The sequence below is a fragment of the Dysidea avara genome, chromosome 9, assembly GCF_963678975.1.
Source record: "Dysidea avara chromosome 9, odDysAvar1.4, whole genome shotgun sequence".
NCBI classification, from domain to species: Eukaryota; Metazoa; Porifera; class Demospongiae; order Dictyoceratida; family Dysideidae; genus Dysidea; species Dysidea avara.
This window is the reverse complement of record NC_089280.1, coordinates 22,071,201-22,095,799: the sequence shown is the minus strand read 5'-3', so window position 1 is coordinate 22,095,799 and position 24,599 is coordinate 22,071,201. Positions and strand designations below refer to the sequence as shown.

Here is a 24,599-nt window from a genome sequence, read left to right as displayed (position 1 = left end):
TCTCTTGGGATAATACCAACCTCACACTTGTTGGGACAAGCTATGGGGAACTTGGGACACTGTTCCTTGTGTTCACCCTCAATAAACTGTTGTTCTCCTGTAATGTGACAATACTGACATTCCACCTTAAGACGTGGACACTCCATCTTGATGTGGGTGTGTATATATCGTCGTTGTAAATTTGCTCCACAATTATTGGGACAGGTGACTTCTTCAAGTGGACACATCTTCTTGTGTTCATCAATATCTTCACGAGGTATATTATCAACTTCACATTTGTTGGGACAGGCTATGGGGAATTTGGGACACTGATCCTTGTGTTCACCCTCAATAAACCAATTTTCTCCTGTAATGTGGCAATACTGACAGTCAACCACACGACATACACACTCATCCTCAACATGACCGGACAGATATTGTCGTTGCACACGCATTCCACAACCATTAGTACATATCACCTCCTCAAGTTGACAACCGTCACTGCTTGTAACATGACCGACAATGTTATTCACTTCACCCTGCCACTCACAACCTTTCTCTTTGTTAGAACAGAACACACAGAGACTCCTGACTGTTCGGTCAGCTTGCTTGTGATGTATGGCAACAAATACTTCATTTCGGCAAATGGGACAAGCATCAGATATGATAGTAGCTTTCTTTGCACCCTCAAGACAAGACTTACAGAATGTGTGACCACAACATTCACTAAGATAAGGATCTCTACTGGGATAGTGACAGATATTACACATCAACCAATCTGCTGGTGTCGCCACGAAGTGATATTCGTACCCGCCCCCACCATTATTGGGTGTGGCTATCGCCATCAACCTCTAGTGAACTTGGTAGCTACACCTGATAATAAAATAATAAACATGCTTTACCACATGATCAGTAAAATTTATTTGTGTTACCTTTCTCCTTTTGTTGGTATAAAATCGAGTATACAATAAAAGGGGCGTAACCACGCGATCGAATGTCTAGGCTATCTCGTGACTCTTCGATGTTTTCGACAGATCCGCACGCACTAGTACACAGGTTCTACACAGCTTCTAATAGTTCTTGCGCGACAACAAAAACAAGCGAAATCACGTGCATAGAATTTCGACCAATCAAATCGATTTATTTTTGAACTTCAAACTATAATTACCACACGTGATTTCCGCTTTAAATTTGTCGACGCGCAAGAAACTGTGTACGCATTAGCGCGAGCCCGGGGGGGCACGAGACTAATGGCTGGGTGTCCTTAGTCTCGTGCCCAGACCCCACCCACTACTCAACGCAGTGGGTGGGGTCTGGGCACGAGACTAGGGTGTCCGAAGTACACGTGATCTTTGTACTTCATTGCTTTTAGCTCACCCTGAGGAACTTTCTAACATGCTAGCTAACAAGGCGTACTCGTGCTCCTAGGTGAAGAAGGAACTCAACTAATGGGATATGAGGTATGGGAGTAAGGTCGTACATATAATAACGTATTTTTGGGGTAGCTATGTGTTGATTTGATTTGATTTATATTTTAACCTCCGAGCAATCAGCTACAGCCGTTCTTCCTTGCCCGGAGGGACACATTACAATACGTAGATAATACACACAAAATTAAACAAAGCAAGGTATAACCGATACAAAGACAACCAAAGTAAACAACTTACAATGCACACACACAAAACATGCATAATGTTGCCTTTAGGGAAGACTTTATGCATTTTATTCTAAAGGGAAGATTTTATGCCACTCTGCTTTATGTATTTGAGAAAATTTTACACCAAACCCCACACATTGCATGGCATAACAGTAATACCACAAATTGACATGGTTACTATGGAAACAAGAACGAGCTATATACATTATTAGGTAACCATGGTAACAGAAAATGTGTATTAGAGGGGTAGGACATGACATCACAATAATTGTGTGACATGTGCGTATACTGTACATTTTTAGCATAGGGTATAGTTCTAGTAAACTGTGAAGTTTAGCGCTGGATTAATTATCATAAATGGTAATTCACTAGTGTAGAAATCATTTCATATGTTGAGCTCCAGTGATTTCAACAATGGACTTTGCAATAGAGCATTATTGACAAATTCATACACGTGATGACATCATATCCTACCCCCTGCATGTGTAAGCACTGTAATCAGTGTACATCAATTAGACCAACCACAAGGACAACTATACCAATTTTCAGTTGTCAGGGTTTTTAGCACAGATTATTTAGGGTGTAAGATTCCAGCATCACAGTCTGACATAATAGTTTACAAGGAACCATAGAGCAGATAATTAATGTACGAAACGCAGAGTGGACTTGCGTATGCATTTATTTTGGCAGCACAGCTTTAAGTTCTAGCATTAATAATATCAAACAGTTAACTCACTGCCGTGTGCAAGTGATGGCCAAGTTGGTAACTTAGTTGTTATACCAACAATAAGTCTTATGCAAGACTAAACTGTTTAATTGAACAAAATAGACCTGTTATGCAACTTAGGATCAGTGCAGTTAGACTAGCATGCTGAAAGTAAAGCCCTGGCAGATAACTCTGATGCCCTTAATTTAGCCCATAGTCGTTGTTTGGTTATGCAGATAGTAAATCTTGCAAAGATATAGACTGTAAATAGACAAAATCGACTTGGTTTAGTATAGCCATTGATATTAAGGCACGTTTGGTGTATGAATGGGACTTCAAGCAGATGTAGAAGAGATGTGAAGAGCTGCATGTACTACTGTACGTTAAATGCTCCTATCATGGCACTTTCTGTCACAGTGACAGTCCAAGTAGAAAATGTCTTTTAAGTGATCCAGTAGTGTCGTGAAGTACAGTTAATCATGACAATGTATACTTAGCTGTTGAGCCATGTAACTTCAAAAGGAAAGATGGGTCTTGGCAAACCGTATCTCTAGACTCAAGAGATTTCAACAATTTTACTGACTAAATTAAGCAGTTAGTTGGTGATCAATTCACCATAGTGTACCCTATCATGTATAGGTGCAATTGTTACTGCACTCAGGGATAGAGATTTAAAGGGATTAGGTTACTATGGGAAGATGAAGGAAATAGACAAACAAGATGCATACAAAAAAATGGAAGAATGATGAGGTTCAGGCTGCATCATATAACAAAGCCATAAGGTTCTGAGTCCATAGTTCACCAGTATGCTATAAAATGTACCTAGCTTGTGAGTGACTGTTGTTGAAGGTGTAATTGTTGGTTAAATTTTAGGTTGGAATTGGTGCCCTCTTTGGAGATGGTCAACATGCTATAAAAGGAGTCTGAAGCAACTACAACAGGTTCGTAAATAAGTAGTTCCTCTTATAATCTATGAGATAGTGAGTCATCCACTGGTATTCTGATCTTATCCAGGTCCCATGTGAATGAGAGTCTTTTAAAATATAGTTTCCCAAGTGACTGCATTACCCTAGTAGTAATAAGTTTTCCAGCTTACTAGACATTAAGCGACACCACAAACCTAAGATGCAACAGACGCTTTGTTAGGTGTATGCAAGACAGGGATAATATTTGACAAACAGCTAGTTCTGGTTATAAAAAAAAGTAATTAAAATTTTTCATCAAGACCGCATGAAATATTTGGCACTTTAAGTGAAAACGCTTTCATTGTTCAAAAAGAAGGTGTGCATTGTTTAGTGGATGCTTACAGAATTTATTTTGGTGGCCTGTCAATATGATGTTTAAATCTTTGTATTCAACACTCATTTCACAGTCAGTGTTGGGAGTAACGCGTTATTATTACTTTTGTGGTAACAAAATAATATAACAAAATACGCTATAAAAACAGGTAATATAACTCAAGTTACTTTACTTACAAATGTAATGCGTTGCCTAAGTAATATAGTTACTGTAACAAGTCTAATATTATGTAATATTATTACTACAAGTAACAAAGTTACTAATGTCGTTAGTAATCCACTGAGTAATGCCTAGCCACAACAAAGTAATGAAGCCTACTGAATGAAGCTTATTCACCAGCTTTTTACTTATAACCAAGATTTGCACATTGTGCGACAACGTAATCATGTCACATGATAAGGTGGTAGTTTCACATGTGACAGCTTAAGGCTGTGGACACAAAGTAATATAATATTATTACAGTTACTTTATTTTATGGATAATATGTAACTGTAACTAAATAGTTCAGTTGCATGTAATTGTGTGTGAGTGAATGAACGAGTGAATAAATAAAGAGTGAGTGAATGAGTGAAACCCCTTATTGCAATCTCTCTGTGCTGTACAAAAAGGATTGGCTTCTTCTAATTCTTTTCAATGAGTGTTAGAATAGTAGTGAGTTGCATTCATACAAACTTACCACTTTCAGAGCAAGGGTTTCACCATAATAAACAAGAGTTATGGAATGTTTCACAATAACTCCAGCCATTGTGCCTGATCATGATGACCTCATGTTTGTCCAACATGTTATCTTACCACAGAGTGGGGCATGCTGTGATGTGTTGATAACCACTAACCACATGTACTGGTAGGATGAAACTGTGTTGATATCAAACATATGCAATAACAGCAGTAGCAAAAATCCAACAATTCTATTAATTTTTGGTAGCATAAACAAGCTTTAAAGAGAGAATATGGTGACCTGGTTAGGAAGGTGAAACATCTCTCATTTTCCTTATTAGTTTGCAGGTACCAGAGGCATGGGTAGAGAGGCAACTGTTTTCTGTCGCTAACTTGTCAACTTAGGGTTTCACAAAAACACTTTTTTCACAAACACCATACTGACATGACACTGGAATACACTATCATTTTCGTATTATGTTTATCACTAATAACTCCTATCATCATCCAGAGATACATATATAGACTCTTGTGTACATAGTGACTATAATTTTATCCAGTAGTTTTCCCCTGCAACTGCATCAGAGATGTTGGCAAGACCATTCCATTTATCTAGCCAACAGAACTGTTGACAAGTTAGCATAAGAAAGATACAAAGTACCAGGAGTCCATAAAATCCATAAGCGCTACAAGCAACAAAGCATTTTGTGGTACTTATGGGCTCCTATTAGAATAAGAATGTCTCTGCTACTGTCAATATTTGCTGGTATACATTGAAAACAATAGGACTTGGTGTAGAAGGGCAGCCAAGTATTTAACTACAAAGCTGGGCACAGAAATTAAAAACATGGACAGTCTTTATCAGATTGTGATGCCCAAATTTCTTAAGGTATATACCATATTGCTTCACAATACACCCAGTCCCCACCTGGTCCCATTTAGCTGCTCATAGAGCATCACAACAAAAATAAATGCCGTGTTTCAAATAAATGCCAGGTCATCTGTGTTGGGTGTAACGTGTTACTTTTGTAACGCGTTATGTAATATTATTACTTAATGCAGTAACTGGAGTAATGTAATGCACTACATTTCTTATGCTATTAATATCTAACCGATAGTTACTTTACATACGTAATGCGTTACTAAAGTAACACATTACTACTTGTTACTGACTTAGCAAAGTACTAATGTGTTACTTAACTAGCATGTTACTGTAATACTATTACCTAACAAAGCACTATGTAATAATACAAACTGTGGAATCCCATATCTGTAGTTAGGGATCATTTTCATGACTACATCTTAACACACCACTAGCTACATTAACAAGTACACAAAATAATTTGGCATTTTCAACTAGAGTAGGGACCATTACATATCAATTAAAAGTACTGAAACAAGCTAAGTAGTGCACTATATTAAATCACAGTAAAACAATAAGTTATAGTTAAAACACCGCCATGCGTGTGTATGGAAATACAGCACAAGGGGGCGTGTCGAGAGGCTAATTCAGCATGAGGCAAAGCTGAGTGCTGTATTTGCCTTGAGACACCCCCAGAGTGCTGTATTTTTCATACACACAAGCATAGGCAGTGATTTAACTGTTATATTGTGCTTCCTGGTCGTCTGGCTCGAAGCGATTTTCTCTAATACTCAAATGGCTGCGATTTTCGGTGATCAGGATATCAGTAAGCTAGTGTTTAAATAATCTATTTCTAGTCGTAGAACGAACTAATAGGATTAGTTTGGCTAGTTAGCGATTTACAATGATCAATCGTACTGTCTTAGTGGAGTCGTGTTTTAAAAGCTTAGTGATCAGATGATCAGTAAGTGTTTATACAATCTATTCATAGCCGTAGAACAAACTCGTAGGATTATTTTGGCTGGTTTTAGCAATTTACAGTGTGTTGTTTACATAACATTCCTTAAATAGATTCTCCGCATAACTGTACTGTATTTGCTCAAGTAGCTGCATAACTGTACTGTATGACTCATACAGTACAGTTATGCAGTTGATTAATACTGTATGGACAATGCAATATGCGGCATCGCTTTTATCCTCCCACGCAAAGTACAATATGAAGTGTTATATCCCTACTGTGCTCAAGATACCATAACAGAAATGCACAGTAGGGATATAACACTTCTTATTGTTTTACTGTGATTTAATATCATGCACTACTCCAGCTTGTTTCAGTACTTTTTATCGATGTGCTATGGTCCCTACTCTAGTTGAAAATGCAAATTATTTTGTTTACTTGTTTGTTAACTTTTTTTATAAATAATTATTATGACTGGTGAACCCATGCACACTGCATCAAAAGAAAGAAATGGTGCTGCGCGCCTCAGTTATATCAATTATTGTCTAAAAATGAAGTATCCGTTACGCTTCGTTGTCAGTTATGTTCGACCCGTTACACAGCATTACGAATCAAGAACTGTTTGAAAGTACCTATGCAATCAAAGTAGCCACTATGAAAAATATGGATGATTTCCATTACGAAAAGAAGCCATCACATGCTACTGCCAAATTGACACTTTTTGCCGTCAGCAAAGATGAATGGAACACAAAAGAGGACACTGGTAAGTACATAGACTCTATGTTGTGACAGTGTAATTTGATATGGAGTTTGGACGCATGCAAAATGAGCGGTAAGATGTGGATGAACGTTACCTTGGAGCTGAGCTGTACCGTATCTTGGCTAACGGCTAAGTGTAAGCAATATAACAGTTCTTTGTGCTTTTTATGAGAAGAATGAGCTGGATTTATCAACTACTATATTTATCCATATAAAAGCCAGGGAATTTATTTCCTATAAGTGCTGAATTTTGACTCAGGAGTTTAAACAAGCCAGACATCTGTTTAGGCCCAAGCATTTTTTTCTTAGTGGGTACCAGGTGTAGGCTGAAAGTAGTTAAACTAGGCTATACAGGTAGTTTATTTGGAACCATAGTTTAGTACCCGTGTATTCTGTACCTTGGGATGAAATACTTGTCATATAATTGATGTTTATAATATGGACACTAAAATTGGAATTTAAATTCAATTGGGGATCAAAAGAAATAAAAAGTAGTAAAACAAGGCAGGTTGCCTATACCTGAAGATAATTACACATACTAGTGGACATTTAATCTCTAATTCAGTCATGGGTATAGACTGAAGTAGGGATTAAATGTCCACTAGTATATCTTCAGGTGTAGGCGACCTGCCTTGTTTCACTACATTTTAATTCTTCGATCCCATATCAAACTTAAAATTCCTACTTTTTACTGATTTACTTTTTTTGTAACAGTATTATGACTGGTGAACCCACACGTAATGCATTAGAAGAAAGAATGACGCCAGGCTTATTATTTTCATCTGAGCGCACTCCCCAACTATTAATTGCTGAAATAGCAAAGTGGCCATTACGCTTCATTTTCAGCTGTTTTCATCTTGTCACACAGCATTACAAGTGAAGTACAGTACGAGATTGGCTTCCACAATCAATCCAGTCACAACGAAAAACTTTGACGATTCTCATTACAAACTTGTGTACTGCACTGTATGTACACACTGTACATAAGCATGCACTGTATGTACTGCAGTATGTCAAAAGGCACCTGTCAGGCTGAAGTGACATTAAACAATGAAAAAATCAAGCCTCTAGCTTTAGCCGTTATCAAGTTACGTTTGTCTGAAGGCGGCAGTCAATCAGTAGAAAATTCCACTGAATAAATTTTTGAAAAAAAGTGTAGCAACATATTGGAAGCATTTCAGGTTGTACTGAAGGCACTTTTGTACTTGGTTATACCTAACCAATACTGCCAAGACACCATGAAGGTATTGTGAGGCTGGTTTTAGGGTGATACTTTTGGCCAGAAAAGCCTAAACCCTAATATACATTACTATCGTGTATGATAAGTATGATGTTCATTACTCTTTTCCATTGTAATACAATAAGTATTGATTAGCTAAATCAAACCCAAAGGTGTGTTTCAAGAGAATTTTTATCTCTATTAAGTGAATGGCTACTGCTTTTCGAGGAGGAAATTGTCATGGTTTGCCACCATCCAAAGTTTCAAGGGGGAAAATTTTCTCTTCTTGAGGGCATTGTAGTACTCAAAAATGTTATTCCGACTGAGCTGAAAATTTCGAGTGGGAAAAGTTTTGTGGATAATTGCCAATTCACAAAAACCATGAAACGTTTCCTCCTCGAAATATCCTTAACACTATAGGCTTGGTTTCTTCACTCTTCATCACATACTTTCCTTTTACAAGCTGTAGTATGTAGCTACATTGCATGCATGTTAGAATTATCTTTTGTGTCCCATTTCTTAGCATGTAGGTGTTGATTTGTGGGTAGTACATGAATGGCTTCTTGTGCTGGCATGTTTATAGGAGGAACTTGCACACTTCTTACTTTTAAAGTGAGCAAATTGTTCGTAGAGATGCTGCTCATGTTGTTCTCCATATATATACTGCTGTGTAATATTTGAAAAGTCAATGCAAAAATACTGCATTGCTTGTCACGTTGAGACGAAAGTAATTTTATCTCCAGAAGGTATATGGAGTATATATACCCTTGACGTCCTTACCAGGGCATATAACCTTGATGATGCTTGCTTCTACTACTGAAAACACAGCCATTGATTATGTGGTGGATTAGGATGGTTATTATCTAGTCTTCTTCCTGTAATAAGTTCTTTATTGGATGGATCCTCTCCATTTTGAATGGCCAAATTACATGGTATCATAGGCCTTTGGGACCAGAAATATTATAGGCAGAAACTAAACCCATGGATTTGTGGCTTGGACATCACTGAGATTGCTCCCTTTTCATGGAATCTAGAGTTTATGAATCTGTGTTCATAAGTTTATTCTCCATCTCATGGAAGTGAAAAGGGAGTTGGGAGATTTTACTGCTTGTTCTTTACCCAGAATTCGATCTTATATCCCTTAATAGTGTTATATATAAATAGTGTTATAACCAGGGATCTGTGCAAAGGTACTTTTATCCAATTTGTCATTATCAGGATCTGAAAGGATCTGTGGCCAAGTGGAAGATTCTGCTGTACCCATTGAAGGGCTATAACTGTAGGGGTCTTGAGGGTACTGGGAGTACCGTTAAATTTGTTACGTGTAAGAGCAGTGTCCCCATTCAAGGGGTTTAGTAGAAAGTGTCTATTGTCTTTACCCTGTGGAGGATGACCACAGGAAGGTCCTTTTTGGAACCCTTGAAGTTCTTTAGTTTTGGTATAGTTGGAGTCTGCTCCAACCCATATCACTTTTCTTGAGATGAGCATCCTGCTTTGGTTTAAGCTACTTAAATAGTATTCGTCAGCACTTGAACAGCTTCAGCATGTTTTCTCCATTCTCTAAAAAGGTTAGGGACTGACTTCGAAAATTCTATTCCTTGACCATGTAGGCCTGGACGTATCAATTCAGACAATTCAAATCTTCCTGTGTTGCATGTGAGTGACATGTGACTCACATGAACATTACAAAAGCAATCTGTGGCAGTACTCACAAGGTTGGCGTGTGCCATTTCCTTGCCTAGCTCCTCATATGTGGCCACAAGGGGTCCGACTATAGATTCTGGAGGCAGCTACGTATCAGCATCCTTCTCAATGACAATGACGTTATTATTGCGTAATCAAACTTGGGGGCACCTTGTTACATTACATGTTGGCACTTGGATTTTTTCTTCCCACACCTGACAGACTGACTGCAAGGCTCATTTTTGCCTAAGGGCCAAATATGGCACTAGATGATTTTTGAATGAGGTAAAGTGTTATCCTGACCATTGTCAAACCCTTATCTCTAAGTCTCCTTCTGATATGAACCTTGATGGGTCTGGAGCAACTGAATGAAGTATTTGTAGGTCCTCAATTCCATTTGTGTGACAGGATCTGTCAGCTTGATGGTGTTTACTAGTAGTGTAGTGATTGTTGCTACCATTTGTCTCATCTGTTGCCACCCAGCGAATGGGATACCTGTGCACCACTCAGGCACTCTAAGCCTTGTGCAGGCAAATCCTCCTGGGACAGTACTGGCAACCCACACCACAAGAAGGCTATCCAAGTCTAAACTTCCACAATGACCTCAACACTGCTAAGCGAGATATTGACAGTTGGCTATTTGTTCCCCAGTAAATACCAGGCACCCATTGATGTTACAACTGGGTGGGCTGCTTCCCCCAGTTGACACCAGGTCCCCATTTTGCAGCTGGGTAAACTGGAGCAATGTGCGTAAACTTTCTTGCTCAAGGAAACAACAGGAACTTGGCATAAACAAGCATCGAATCTGGAGCTTTTGATTACCAGGCCAATGCTCTAGCCACTCACTTGGCTATCCTGCTGCTTCACACATGCACGCACGCACACACACACACACACACACACACACACACACACACACACACACACACACACACACACACACACACACACACACACACACACACACACACACACACACACACACACACACACAAAGGAAAAGCAAAGCCTTCAGCTGCCACTATGCGGTCATGCTGCCCAGTGGCCAGCACTGGGGTACCCGTGCGCTACTCAGGTGCTATGAGTCAGCACAGGCATGCCCTCCTGGGGCAGGACTAGTAACCTGCAGGAGGCTGTACCATGTCTCACAGGTGAAGGTGTGGGCACCTGAAGTCCCACCTGGACCTTCACTTGCTATACAAGACGTGGACAGTTGAGCATTTGCTTCCTCACCCATTGATGTTACAGCTGGGTGGGCTGCTTCCCCAGTTGGCACCAGGTCCCCATTTTAACGGCTCGGTAGACTGGAGCAATGTGAGTAAAGTTTCCTGCTCAAGGAAATGACAACACACACGCACGCACGCACACACGCACACACAATTACTGGTAGCTATCAACTAAACAGTATGGTAGCTTTATTGCATGAGTAAAATTCTATACTTCATTGAGCTCTCACTAAGGAAAATTGACCAGTAGAAGTTTTAAAAAGGAACACTCTTTAGCGCCGTTTTCATTTTACATGTAATTGTGACCCATTGATATTAAAAACACATTGAAGAGCTGTTGTATTACTCATTGATATGTAAACCAAGTTCATTGAAATCATTGAAAATCTGGTGTGTTTACAAGACAGTTTAATAAAATGATAACAAGTAGTGCCTGTCACAACTTAGAGACCTTTCTCACAAGTGTAACATCCGATTATTGTGTTAAGATATATAATGGAGATTTCCCAGGGAGATTGGTAGCCTCATGAGGTACTGACATGTGCGATCGCACAAAAAATAGTTTCCAGTATTTTTTATTGGATAAAGTTTCCATAACATTCACAAGGCACATGGATAATGTAAGCCTTGATAGTCAACTAAAGCAACATACATATATTAGGTTGGTTTGTGCTATGCCTATACGACATGGATTTACAATTTAAAAATTAAAAGTTTCTTATAGCATATATGTACATATAAGCAAGATGTGATAACAAATATTCTTGTGGTGAAATAATTTTGAAGTTATGGTACGTACATAACTGAAGTGTTCACAAACCTGAATGGCTCAGATCACAGAGAGGTCACCAGCTATTATGGAGTGTATTAGGAATGTGAGGTGAGCATATCATCCTAGTTTTCCATATTCAGGAACAACAAAAATGAGAAGCACCTACATACCATACGTACATATAAGTACCTCCATTTGCTCATATGCATCATAGCTACAAGCTGTGATCAATAATGCTAGTTGGAGTAAAAACAAATTACTAAACAAATATAGAGACTCTGTTTTCAAATCCCAATGTGGCAAGAAAAACAGTGGACCCGGGGACCAAGGACCCGCGACTAGGGGACCCACAGGGATCCAACTCTTCTTGGAATTTTATACACTTCACAATATTCTATACTTGTACTAGCTACCTTTGTAAGTAGTCTTGCATGGCCAATCCATTTTTACCCCATCACGGTGTCTCACAATGTTTACACCAATTAGAAATTATAAGCACCTCTGAAAAGTGTCTGAAGCTGACCGCATTTATAGGCCACTTGCTTGCTGCAAAATGAGCATACTATGAAACGTCTATGATTTTTTCATAAAATGTTAAATCACCCCTATGAAATGTACCATGAAAGTCAATTCATGGTATACCATGGGTTGTTTCATGGGCCATGAAATGCGTCTCAAGATCAGAATAACATGGTAATTTCATGACGTTGCACAGATTTCATGGGTGCAGTACCCATGAAATGTTAAAATTCATGGGATAAACCATCAGTGTTGGGAGTAACGCGCTACTTATGTAACGCGTTACGTAATATTATTACTTTTGTGGTAACTAAGTAATATAACAAAATACGCTATAAAAACAGGTAATATAACTCAAGTTACTATACAAACAAATGTAACGCGTTACCTAAGTAATAGTTACTGTAACGAGTCTAATATTATGTAATATTATTACTACAAGTAACGAAGTTACTAATCTCGTTAGTAATCCCTGAGTAACGCCTAGCCACAACAAAGTAGTGAAGCCTACTGAATGAAGCTTATTCACCAGCTTCTTACTTATAACCAAGATTTGCACAACGCCATCATAGCACGTGATAAGGTGGTAGTTTCACACGTGACAGCTTAAAGCTGTGGACACAAAGTAATATAATATGTAATATTATTATAGTTACTTTATTTTATGGGTAATATGTAACTGTAACTAAATAGTTCTGTTGCAAGTAATATGTAATATGTAACTAGTTACTTTTACAAAGTAACTTGCCCAACACTGTAAACCATAGGTGTTTTCATGGTTATTTTCATGCACTGTATCTGGTAGTGTATATTATATCACCTAGCTACTAGTTTAGAAACTTTGTGCAAATGCACCATGATGTATGAAGTCTGGTTGTTGAGCTACTGGAGTTCGTTTAGCTCGGCTTAGCTAGTAATCGCTATTTCGAATATTTATATGCACTATGTTTCTAAACTAATAGACTAGTATGCTCATTGTGCAGCAGGCAAGTGGCCTATAAATCTAGTCAACTTCAGACACTTTTTCAGAGGTGCTTATAATTTCTAATTGGTGTAAACATTGTGCAAGACACAGTGATGGGGGAAGCGGTGTGGCCATGCAAGACTACTTGCAGAGGTACCTATAGAACATTGTGGAGTGTATAAAATTCCAAGAAGAGTTGGTCCCCCCTGGTCCCCCGGTCCACTGTTTTTTTACCTACCCAGCATACCATGGGTTGGAATTGGGTGGGATGTTGATATGCTCACCACAATCACATTCCTCAGAATAGCTGGTGACCATTCTGTGATTGTAGCTATTCAGGTAATTACATTTGGATCACACATCAGACCTTAATTTAATTTTTAAGGTGCCAAGGACAAATGTGCTTACATATTCACAAATGTACTGAAATAGAGTCAAATTATATAGACAAGTATTTCAAAAAATTTGGAATTTTCAACTAGAGTAGGGACCATAGCACATCAATAAAAAGTACTGAAACAAGCTGGAGTAGTGCACGATATTAAATCACAGTAAAACAATAAGAAGTGTTATATCCCTACTGTGCTCCAAGATACCATAATGGAAATGCACAGTAGGGATATAACACTTCTTATTGTTTTACTGTGATTTAATATTGTGCACTACTCCAGCTTGTTTCAGTACTTTTTATCGATGTGCTATAGTCCCTACTCTAGTTGAAAATTCCAAATTTTTTGAAATACTTGTTTGTTAACTTTTGTAAATAATATTATTATGATCGGTGTACCCACACATACCACAGTTGAAATGGTGCCACGCGCCCCAGCTATATCATCTAAAAAGTGAAGTTTCCATTGCGCTTCGTTGTCAGCTATGTTCAACCCGTTACACAGCAGTACGAATCAAGAACTGTTCGAAAAGCACCTCTGCAACCCAAAAGAAAGGGTTGCATTGGTGCCACACGCCCCAGTTATATAAATTATCATCTGAAAGGGAAATATATCCATTACGCTTCATTGTTGGCTATGTTCAACCCATTACACAGCAGTACGAATCAAAAACTGTTCGAAAAGCACCTCTGCAATCGAAGTAGCCACTATGAAAAATATGGATGATTTCCGTTACAAAGGAAGGCCATCACGTGCTACCACCAAATCGACACTTTTTGCTGCCAGCAAAGATGAATGGGACACAAAGGAGGACACTGGTAAGTCCATGAAGAATGCATTGTGCATACTACGGTATGCTGTCAAAAGGCACCTGTCGGGCTGAAGTGACGTTGAACAGTGACAAAATCAAGTCCGTAGCCATAGCCGTTATCGAGTTACGCTTGTCTGAAGGCATCAGTAAGTCAGTTACTCAGTCAGTCAGTCAGTAGAAAATTCCGTTAAATAATTTTTTTAATAATTCCATAGCAACTTGTTGAAAGCGTTTTGAGTTGATCTGAAAGCTTGTTTGGGCTTAGTTTTATCTAACCAATACTGCCTCATCGTGGTCAGGAAAATTTGAGGCTGTTTTTTGGGTGATTTTATTTTGTGGGCCACGCCTACTCCTTTGTGGTCCCTACTATGCACTACTATCGTAATGTATGATGTGAAGTGCTCCTCTAGCTCATATCTACCAGACATGAGCTAGAGGAGCACTTTACACTGCTGGAATTGGAATAGGGAGTTTCCATTGAAAGTTTTGAGGTTAAACACAGCCACATAACTGCAACGTATCACCAGGCTGTGGTCATTACAGCTGCTGGTGATAGCAGTACACAAAGGGGAGGTGGCATTGGTAAATCCTTGGGTTGGGAAAATGTAGTATCTCCAAGCAACCAATTGACAGTCAGTTATTGTTAGCAGGGTAGTTGGAAAAGGCGGATACGATCGAACACGGACACGGACATTTTCAAAAAGCACTTTTACATTTATATAACAGTTATTTTTCATACCTAACGTTTTTGCAGCAGTCTTCCCTTCCGGACCCAGGCGTCGATCTTGTCATAGTGCTTATCCATTTATTAGTGCACTAGACTATCGCTCCACAGAATGCCAAAGACCATATAGTGTTGTACACATGCTGTAAAGTCTAATACAGAGTTATATAATTGTAAAGATTAGCTTGTATACCCCATGCAACTTAGCTTAGCAGGCCAAATCCACAATCTTGTGCCTTTTAGTATAAGGCGCAGGTGCTTATACCAAGCGTTGAGGGTTTCAAGGACCTGGCCTACGAGATTAGGTTGGGACATGCCAGCTTAATCTCTATAACACTGAATTAGATTTCTAGAGCACATGTACAACACTACATAGGTCTTTAGAGTGCTAGTCTATCCTTCGCACATGCGCTTATGAGTGGATAAGTGCTATGACAAGATCGATGCCTGGGTCTGGAAGTGAATGCTGCTGTAAAAACAATGTTAGGTATGAAAAACAACTGCTTTATAAATGTATTATAGAACTTTACGTGGGCGAGATCAAAGGAAAAAGTGTACTTTAAATTTCATAAAGTACACTCTCAGCCGGCCAACTGCTTCATCGACCACAAAGAGTGCTTTATTGCACTGCAAAGGGTTTGAATGAATAAGCACTCTTTGTGGACAATAAAGCACAGTTGCCCACGTGCCTTAGTGCAGGCTAATAGCCTGCGGGGCTCGTGCCAATACGACTAATCACCCAAGCCGGTGAAGGCTGATAGCCTCGCTGCGCTGAGTGATTAATCACCCCAGCCAATATGAGTTCTACCACTGGATTGCTTTTATAGACATACCGAAATGCTTCGATGATGGGTGGGAGAGGTAACGTTGCTGTTACATTTGTTAATGTAAACGGACAAGTCCTGGAGATATCACGGAAATACTTCACCATATGACTCACAATAGAATCGATTGTGGGTTGTGAGCAAAACCTGCCAAAAGACGCAATGAACGTCTACCATGCCAAACTATGGTGAACTACGCGTGAGTTACTTTGTTAAATTGGTTTGTGTGTGTTCAGGCTGCTAATAGTTCGTGCAATGTGTGTTAATTACAAGTCCTAGTGTATGGTGAAGCTACACGAGTAGAAAGTTCCATATATCATTTAAAGCATAGCCTTGCTCGTGCTATATGAAAAATAAAGTACTAAGCCACGCGCCTTGTACTTTATTTTTCATATAGCACTTGTGGCAATGCTTTAACATATACAAAGTGTATTTTAAAATGTCTGTGTCCGTGTCCAACCGTATCCGCCTTTTCCAACTACCCTTGTTAGCACTACTGTACACATCAGCTTTTATGGTACCACTATTGGCTTTGCAAGGACATTATGTGTCCGCCAAAACTCAATATGTGCAGACATTGTGCTATTTGTGTGGATTTAGTCCGTTGACCGCACGTTAATTTAAGGCCTACACATCAACATGTGATAGTATTGGGATTCCAATAGCATTTGCTGTAGAAGGTGTGTAGTAGAATCATTGAAAGACAAATTCTGAACTCCATTCAGTAATGTTGCTTCCTATACATATTGGATCTATTGTCATACCAGTAGAGGGCAGAAGCATTTCTGACAGATTGAGTGTCATCTCATGCTTTAGTCATCAGAGAATGACAAAGTACACTGACTAGCCATATGGATTATATCAAAGAGAGATGCCAACGTAGCTGTCTTACAGAAACAGCCACTATCTCTTGCTAATGGTACAGGCATTCTTCAGGTGTACCTTTGTCGTCCAGTCTGCTTTCTGTAAGGGAGACTTCACAGGTATGAAAACTCTCAATCTTGAAGTATTATGGTTGGCCTAGGAGGAGGGCCAAACCAAAGTAAGCACTATCGAAAGATTTCATGTTGATTACATAATTTACATTCCTTTAATCACTGAAAACAACATCTAAACTAGAGTTGTAGATTGTAAGGCTCCTCAAATCTGTTTCAGCTGTGTTTATCTTTCCTGGTGTATAGTGAGCTCTTAATCATGTGAGTAAGTCTCCAATGGACCGTGTATATTGAAATCAAACCATCAGGGTTGAATGGGATTGAATACATTAGCATAAGAAATGCTTTCGATTGGTGCATATATTTTAGTATTACCTTCCCAAAATAGGTTCTCTGTACAGACCGTATGGCTCACGTGAAGGCATTGGACCTCGGCCTTTTCGGGTTGATAACTGGTCTCTGACCATCATCTTTTTTGAGTACCACATACATAATATGCTACAGAAAAAGCCCTGTTTCTTCAGCATGGTTAGAATCTCCTCAGGCTCTGCTTCTTTGATTGGGGGTAATGGCTCTGTGGCATGGTCTCTTGACTATTGGGGCTGACAGGAGAGGGATGTGATAACCCTTTGTCACTGTTTAAAGGACTCAGTGTCAGATCCCTCCGATTTGAATGGAACAGGCTGATTCTGCATGCAAAGAATTGGTAAGACCTCCGCTATTAGAGTGATACTATGTTTGACAAGCTTCAACCTGCAACTTGCAGCTGTGATAATGGGGTTAGCCCATTGATATTGAGTGGTAGAGTCTCTGCCACCATTGTGCATAGTTGTGACTCTGTCACTATGGTAACTGGTGCTACTTTTCTGGCACTATGACAACTACTGTGACTTGTGGCATCACCCAATGTTGGTCCTTAACACCTCTAGTGTTAATTGCCTTTGACTTTGGCTGCTGTTCACTGCCCATTTGTCAATACAAAGTCTAAAGGTTTGTCTGTGTCCAATACTTAAGGCTCGTAACAATGTTAGGTTGGCATCTGCATCTTTAGGCTGCTTGGGCAGAATAGGTATGGGTCACTTTGTGTGTACTAGGCTGTCTGTAGATTGTGTAGGTGCTTTGTCTTCACTGGACAACACCGTGATGAAGGTGTCTTGAATGACCTTGACCATTCTACCCAAGATCCTCAATGACTCATCTGTCTTGGTCTCTAATTCACCTGAACATTCCGAAAATGTAATTCTGTACAGAGAATGTTTACTCACTAATTGTTATGGACCTTTAACACTCCTACATGAGATACTGATGTAGTACACAATTTCATATAATAATCCATAGGGCTTGTGGTAGTGTCTTTCTACAGTAGTTACTAAGTTACATAGTCCTTATACTATTGCTGTTTAAAGGATGTCCCTTCGTTATGTTGTTTCAGGTACAATCAGATTAGAAAACAGCAATAATATAGAGGTATGGCATAGCAGCCCAGCTCAATCTGGAAATAGTTGTTCAAGTATGTAGTCACATAAACTATAGTAAAATAGTTTTTGTCACAGTGACAGTTTCTCTTGGCTCTTCCTAAGCCTAAATTTGACCTAGAGTTGTTGCAGAGTTTAGAATAGTTTGGAAGTAATTCCTAGAAGTGTTTCATAAAGTTTCCCCCAAATGCAATCTATCGTAGGCTTCTCTGTTGGTCATCAAATAAATGTCACACCCACTTGTGTTGTACCACCTAAATAAAGTAAAGACATCATTACAGGGCTTGAGGTCAATGTTTTGAAGTCTATGAATGTATAGACTCTTTGTTACATATTATTAAAGCTTTGTAGTGGCCAGCACTGAAAGTCTAGCTGCCAGCAATATGTGCTGCAGCCTTTAGATTAACCTAAACATGTAACAGTATTTAGAATTATAACTGTATACATAACTCTTGGTAGAACAAATCCCTGTAAATTTGTAGTTGGGTGCTGCTATTGATTTGATGCCCATGGGTTACTTGTAATTACCGTATTTTGTATCACCAAAGATCTGTTGAGAAGAAACAAGGGATTTTAGATCCTACCAATCAAATCACCTTGCTGTAGTGTAGTAATCACACCATACAGTAATATTGTGTGTCAATTCATATAACCATGTACCTAGTGTATGTACTGGAAAACTACATGTACGTATGATAATTGGGTACATGTGTTTATACTGCCCTTTGTCGTGACGATGCTACGTAGCTCTTTAATAAAGGAAGTGTCAGTAAAACCCCCAACTATTTAGTGTTATTATTGTAATGGCAAAGCCCAGAGGTCCTTGACCTACCATACAACAGCCCAAAATCAAACATAGGTTAGTTGTTGGCTGAAATAATTTCACATACACATGGATTGCTTACACAGTTACTGCTAGATAGTTTCTACTTCAAATAGCTTGAAGTTCACCACTGAGAAGAAGCAGCAGCAATCAAACAAGTAGTAATAGCTCATTGTTGTTTACATCAGGGAATATGGTAGCACATTTCAACACTACCACGTTTTATATCACATCTGATTATTTTTGAGTGTTAAAAAGATATTGTATGAAAATTAAGAACATGCTTTCAGGTTGGTTGCAGAAACAGTATCCAAAGCATTACATATCCTGCCTATTTGATTAAAGTGTACCACAACAGGAAACACCAATTAAAAATTAACAGTTAAAAGGCAACATGAGTAAGCCTGCTAGAAGTGTGTTTATAAATATCTGATAGCAATAATATGTGGTTCTCACACTAACTACTGGATTCTATACTTCCAGTATTACCAGATCTTGTGGTCCCCTGGTTCTTGTTTGTGAATGTCCATATTAACAACAACAGGCTTAAGAGTATCACAACTGAAATTCTATTCATCATACAGTATGGTAGTACTGCATAGTAGGGATGATGAAGGTTTGGACTTTCTTGCCCAAAAATCACCTCAATCTCAATTTTCGTTTATGACAGCTGGACAGTATTGGTTTGGCATAGCCAAGCATACTACTGATTGACTGTCCAACTGACCGACTGACTTACTAATGCCTTCAGACAAGTGCACCTCAATAACAACTAGACAGATGCTAAAAGCATGATGGGGCGAGCCTGAGTTGTGTGTAAAAAGTGATGCGGCATCAACTGTATTTCCATGAATAGCGTTTAATGTGTGTGCGTTTGTAGCTATACATACAGAAATGCTCAGGCTACTCTAGAGGTAGCTGGAGGAAGGTGAAAAAAGTTCAAGTTGGGAGGCTCAGCGGCCTGCCAGTATATAGCTACATAACTGTGTGGAAGCATAGTCAGCTAGAACTTATCTCCCCGTCTTGTGCAGTTTCATTGGCCAACTGCATGCTCTCTTCTGCGAGTGTGCATGGCGTTTAACAGGTGTCTACTTGCTTGTGCTTCATGTGGTATTTCTGCTGCCTGTCTCATTCTCTCCGTGCCTTCTTCTAAGACGGTCTTCTTTGTCCATGTCTATGTAGATAAGAAGTTGTAACCCACGTGACAAATTCTAAGCCAAGTGGCACAAATACGTACAGGAAGTTTTCGTGAACGTGACGCACGTACCATTCACCCGGGAATTCACCAGCCAGTGTTCCCAAGTGTTCCCTCCTTGCCCTGTCTCGTTTTCTCCCAGCCTTCTTCCAAGACGGTCTTCTTTGTCCATGTCAATCTGATAAGAATAAGTTGTGAGACAAGTGACAAATTCAAGTGGACAAATTCTAAGCCAAGTGGGGCTTTTTTCCGTGTTTGTTACGTAAACTCTCGGGAATGGTCAGACGTACGGGTCAGACGTACGAGTGACTACTGCCATTTGTGGGGCTCGCTCAGGCTCGCCCCAACTAAGGCTACGGGCTTGTTTTTTTGCTGTTAAACGTCACTTCATCCTGATAGGAGCTTTTTGGCATACCCATAGTAAAATGCATGGATCATGGACTTAACTTTGTTCTTCATTGTGTCTCATTTCTCTTTGCTGACAGCTTAAGGTGTTGATTTGTGGTAGTGCATAGTGGCTTCCCCAATGTGCATTTTCCTATTTTCCATAGTAGCTACTAGATTGATTGCAGAAGTGCTTCTCAAACTGTTCAGTTGCAACACTGTGTAATGGACTGAACATAGCTGAAAACAAATCATAATAGTCCTTCACTTTTCAGTTGGTAATTGATAGTTGGGGTGTGTGTTCAGGAAATATCGTTAAGGTGCCATTCTTTCTTTTGATGTATATGTGTGGGTCACCAGTCATGGTGATATTCGCAATAATGTTTCTTGATGTTGCGATTACAAAATTTGGTGTCATAATTGACAAAATGGCCGTGCTAGTGTGGGGCTTCAGAGACTTTGGCACACAGTATTTAAAATGAATGTTGTCTGTAGTGTTTTACACATGGAACCACGAGATAATAAAGGTAAGAAGTAGTACACATACCATAACAGTACAAAACACACTTCAATGCAATGAGGAAAGCAGACCTCGAAAATTTTAAATTCGGACACAAAAAGGCTTATTTGTATAGCATTATATACTATATGCCTCACCTTCACCCTTTTTTAAATTTATAAATGCTATCATAGGGAAACACTATCTCGCCCAATACCTCCGTGTACAAAGTCCCCGTACTATGGCGGCCATTTTGTTTTATGACATCATAGATATACACAAAACGTAACCGAAACGTCATTGCGGATATTGCTCATAATGTTAACAAACAAGTACAAGGATAAGTTCAAATAGACAAAATAAAGTAGTGAAACAAAGAAGTTCACCTACACCTGCAGATATAATAGTGGACATTCAGTCCCAATATACTTATGTGGGTATTAAATGTCCACTAGTATATCTGCAGGTGTACACAACCTTTCTTGTTTCACTACTTTACTTGTCGATGATCCCTACCTACTCAAATGAAAATTTCTAATTTTTCCATAAAATAGTTGGACTTAGAAACGGAGTTATAACATAAGGACTCATGATTAACCAGAAAGTGTTTAGTGTGTGGATATCCTCTATAATTATTCCTTACAACAAAATCTGTCTAGTTCCAATGATTTCTGGTGCAAATCTGACTGCATAATACAGCAACATATTTAATGTCCCTTAGTACATCAACTGATCTGGAAAATCAGGACATATCATACAGTATGGTAGTACCGCTGTGTGTTAGGGATCATGGAGGTTTGTACTTTCTCACAAAAAAAGTTGACCAGAAATCAGCCTTATAATAGCTTCATGGTACCTTGGCAGTATTGGTTAAGTATAACCAAACCCAAAAGTACCTTCAGTAATAGTTCCAATAGGTTGCCATGATTTTTTTTCAGTGGAATTGTTTCTACTGATTGACTGACTAATGCCTTCAGTCAAGCATAAGCTTAAATTTTTCACTGTTAGATGTCAGTTCAGTCTTACAGGTGCCGTTTGGCATACCACACTGCATGCATCATGGATTTTACCATTGTCCTCCATTTATCTTTACTGACAGTGTGAGGTGTTGATTTGTAGTAGTACATAATGACTTCCCTATATGTTTGTAATGGAAATTGTCTATACTTTCTATAGTGACTGTACCAGAACATAGTTGAAAATGAAGTGTAATGACTAGTTCACATATTTGATAGTTTGGGGCATACATTTAGACAATTATAATAATTCTGACACCATTCTGTCTTTTGATGTAGTATGCAGGGGGTTCACCAGTCATAATTACAAAAAAATGAACAAGTGTGAAGAATTTTAAGTTCATAGAAATAAAATTAGTAAAACAAGGAAGGCTGCCTACACCTGAAGATATACCAGTGGGGATTTAATCCCCAAATTAGGGAATTAAAAGTTTATCGGTGACCTCTCTTACTTTACTACTTTCTATGATCTCTAATCAAACTGAAAATGGTACATTAACAGGTTGCACTGTATTTGGTATCATTGCAGAGTGAGTAGAGTGAATATACACACTTAAGGTTGGCAATGGCATAAAATCAAAGAGAAAGTGACAATTGTGACCCACTGGTTGTTTTCACAAAATTCACTGGGTAAAATACGTGTGTTACATAAAAATTTACACTCGTTTTAATCACTTCAGTATGCAGTGAAACAAAGTTCAATTCAACAAACCTATACACCATCAGTTCATAAGGAATAAGAAAATCTTTGTTTAGTGTTCATGCAGCATAAGACATGTAAGTTATAGGCACTTATTTACAATGCAGTAGATATAATGTTTACCATTTTCATTTTATTGTTGGAATGGCCATCCACATGGAGGTGTACAGGGATACCTTGATCGATTTGCCAGTTCATGGTGAACAGACTTATTCTGGTCTTGAGTTATGATTTAGAAAGTGCCCGTAATTTATTTGCTGTTTTGTTGCTGTACAAATTGAATTTTGTTTCTGTTCCAACTGTCTAATGCTATAAACACCATCACAAAAGGCTGAAACTTTGCCTGTCCACTCCTTTGTTGCTATAGATAACAGAGAAGCAATAAAATGGAATTTGGGAAAAGATTGATTTTTGCATAGTAGATCAACACTCACAAATAGTTAAGGTGCTAATTTTACCAAACATGATTTACTGTGTTCTGGCATGTGCAATTTTTGTGCCTTCAGTGGTGCCACAGTAGCACGAAGAACAGGCACGATTTTGAACGAGGTTTTGAATATGGACACGCCCACATTACACGTAGCGTAAAATAACATTTCTACAAAGAATCTTATCCATTTAGGTCTTAATAAAGTCCATCCATAAGACAAAAACAACCTAAAAACACTCTAGAAACAAATGGGCACTAAACAGAATTTTCCGTAATATTGGACTTCTCCGTTCATCATAACAAACGTACATACAACGTTAGATTGTACCTCCCATAATCGAATTCCTTTAGGCATGCCTATAAAATGAATAGAGTAGTTAACCACATGTTGGTCTGGGTGACTGGTCACCCATTGCAGGCTATCATGCTTGGAGGGAGCATTGCAAATCAATAATCGAAAGTGAGATTTGTGATACTTGAGGTCTTTTCTGCTAGCAGGTTTCTAACCATTTTAAGAACCTGCTAGCAGGTCTCTTAGTGGATTTTAAAGACCTCATTATCTTCCAAAGATCAAAGCATATTATGCATACCATTTTCTAATAGTTGTTAATTCTTGTTCACAACATATTTGCATGTTTTCACATGTGTTGTTTGTTTACATGTTGTGTTGTTTATTTACAGAAGAATGTAGACCTGCTAACAGAGAACATTATTCTTAGTAATAGTACATGTAATGTGTCACTGTATTTGGTAACTTTTTAATTTGTTGTGTAATTATTCATCACTGTACATGGTGTATGTTCTATTAGAGAGTTTGATTTGTACTTGATATCTGTACAGATGTTTTTTCTACTCTGAATGGTAAGATTGTGTTACCTTGAGAAAGAATCACAGTAGTTCATATTGGTTCCATTATTGATTCTACCCCACTACCCATCTCGGATAGAAATCCTACAGATGAAACACTTCCCTAAAGTTTCTTCAATTCTCCTGTGCCTTATCAATAACTGGTCAGCCAGCAGGTGCACATGCCTCAATTTCTACACCATGATAGTGATGATACTAAAATTAGAACTAGTCTGTCATTTTTGAACTGGTAGGCTTTAAATTTTCAGACGGGTAACCATAGTATCT

At 38.7% G+C, this 24,599-nt stretch overlaps 1 protein-coding gene and 1 long non-coding RNA gene across 2 annotated transcripts in view; one reads left to right on the top strand and one right to left on the bottom strand.

The window, feature by feature from the left end:
• LOC136265924 (uncharacterized) overlaps window positions 1-24,599 on the bottom strand; it is a 31,215-nt gene that overhangs the window by 2,743 nt on the left and 3,873 nt on the right. The window lies entirely within an intron of this gene.
• LOC136265939 (uncharacterized) lies at window positions 1,313-24,331 on the top strand. Its single transcript, XR_010705809.1, has 3 exons — window positions 1,313-1,439; window positions 3,216-3,283; window positions 24,147-24,331. It is a non-coding gene; the product is annotated as an uncharacterized lncRNA (long non-coding RNA).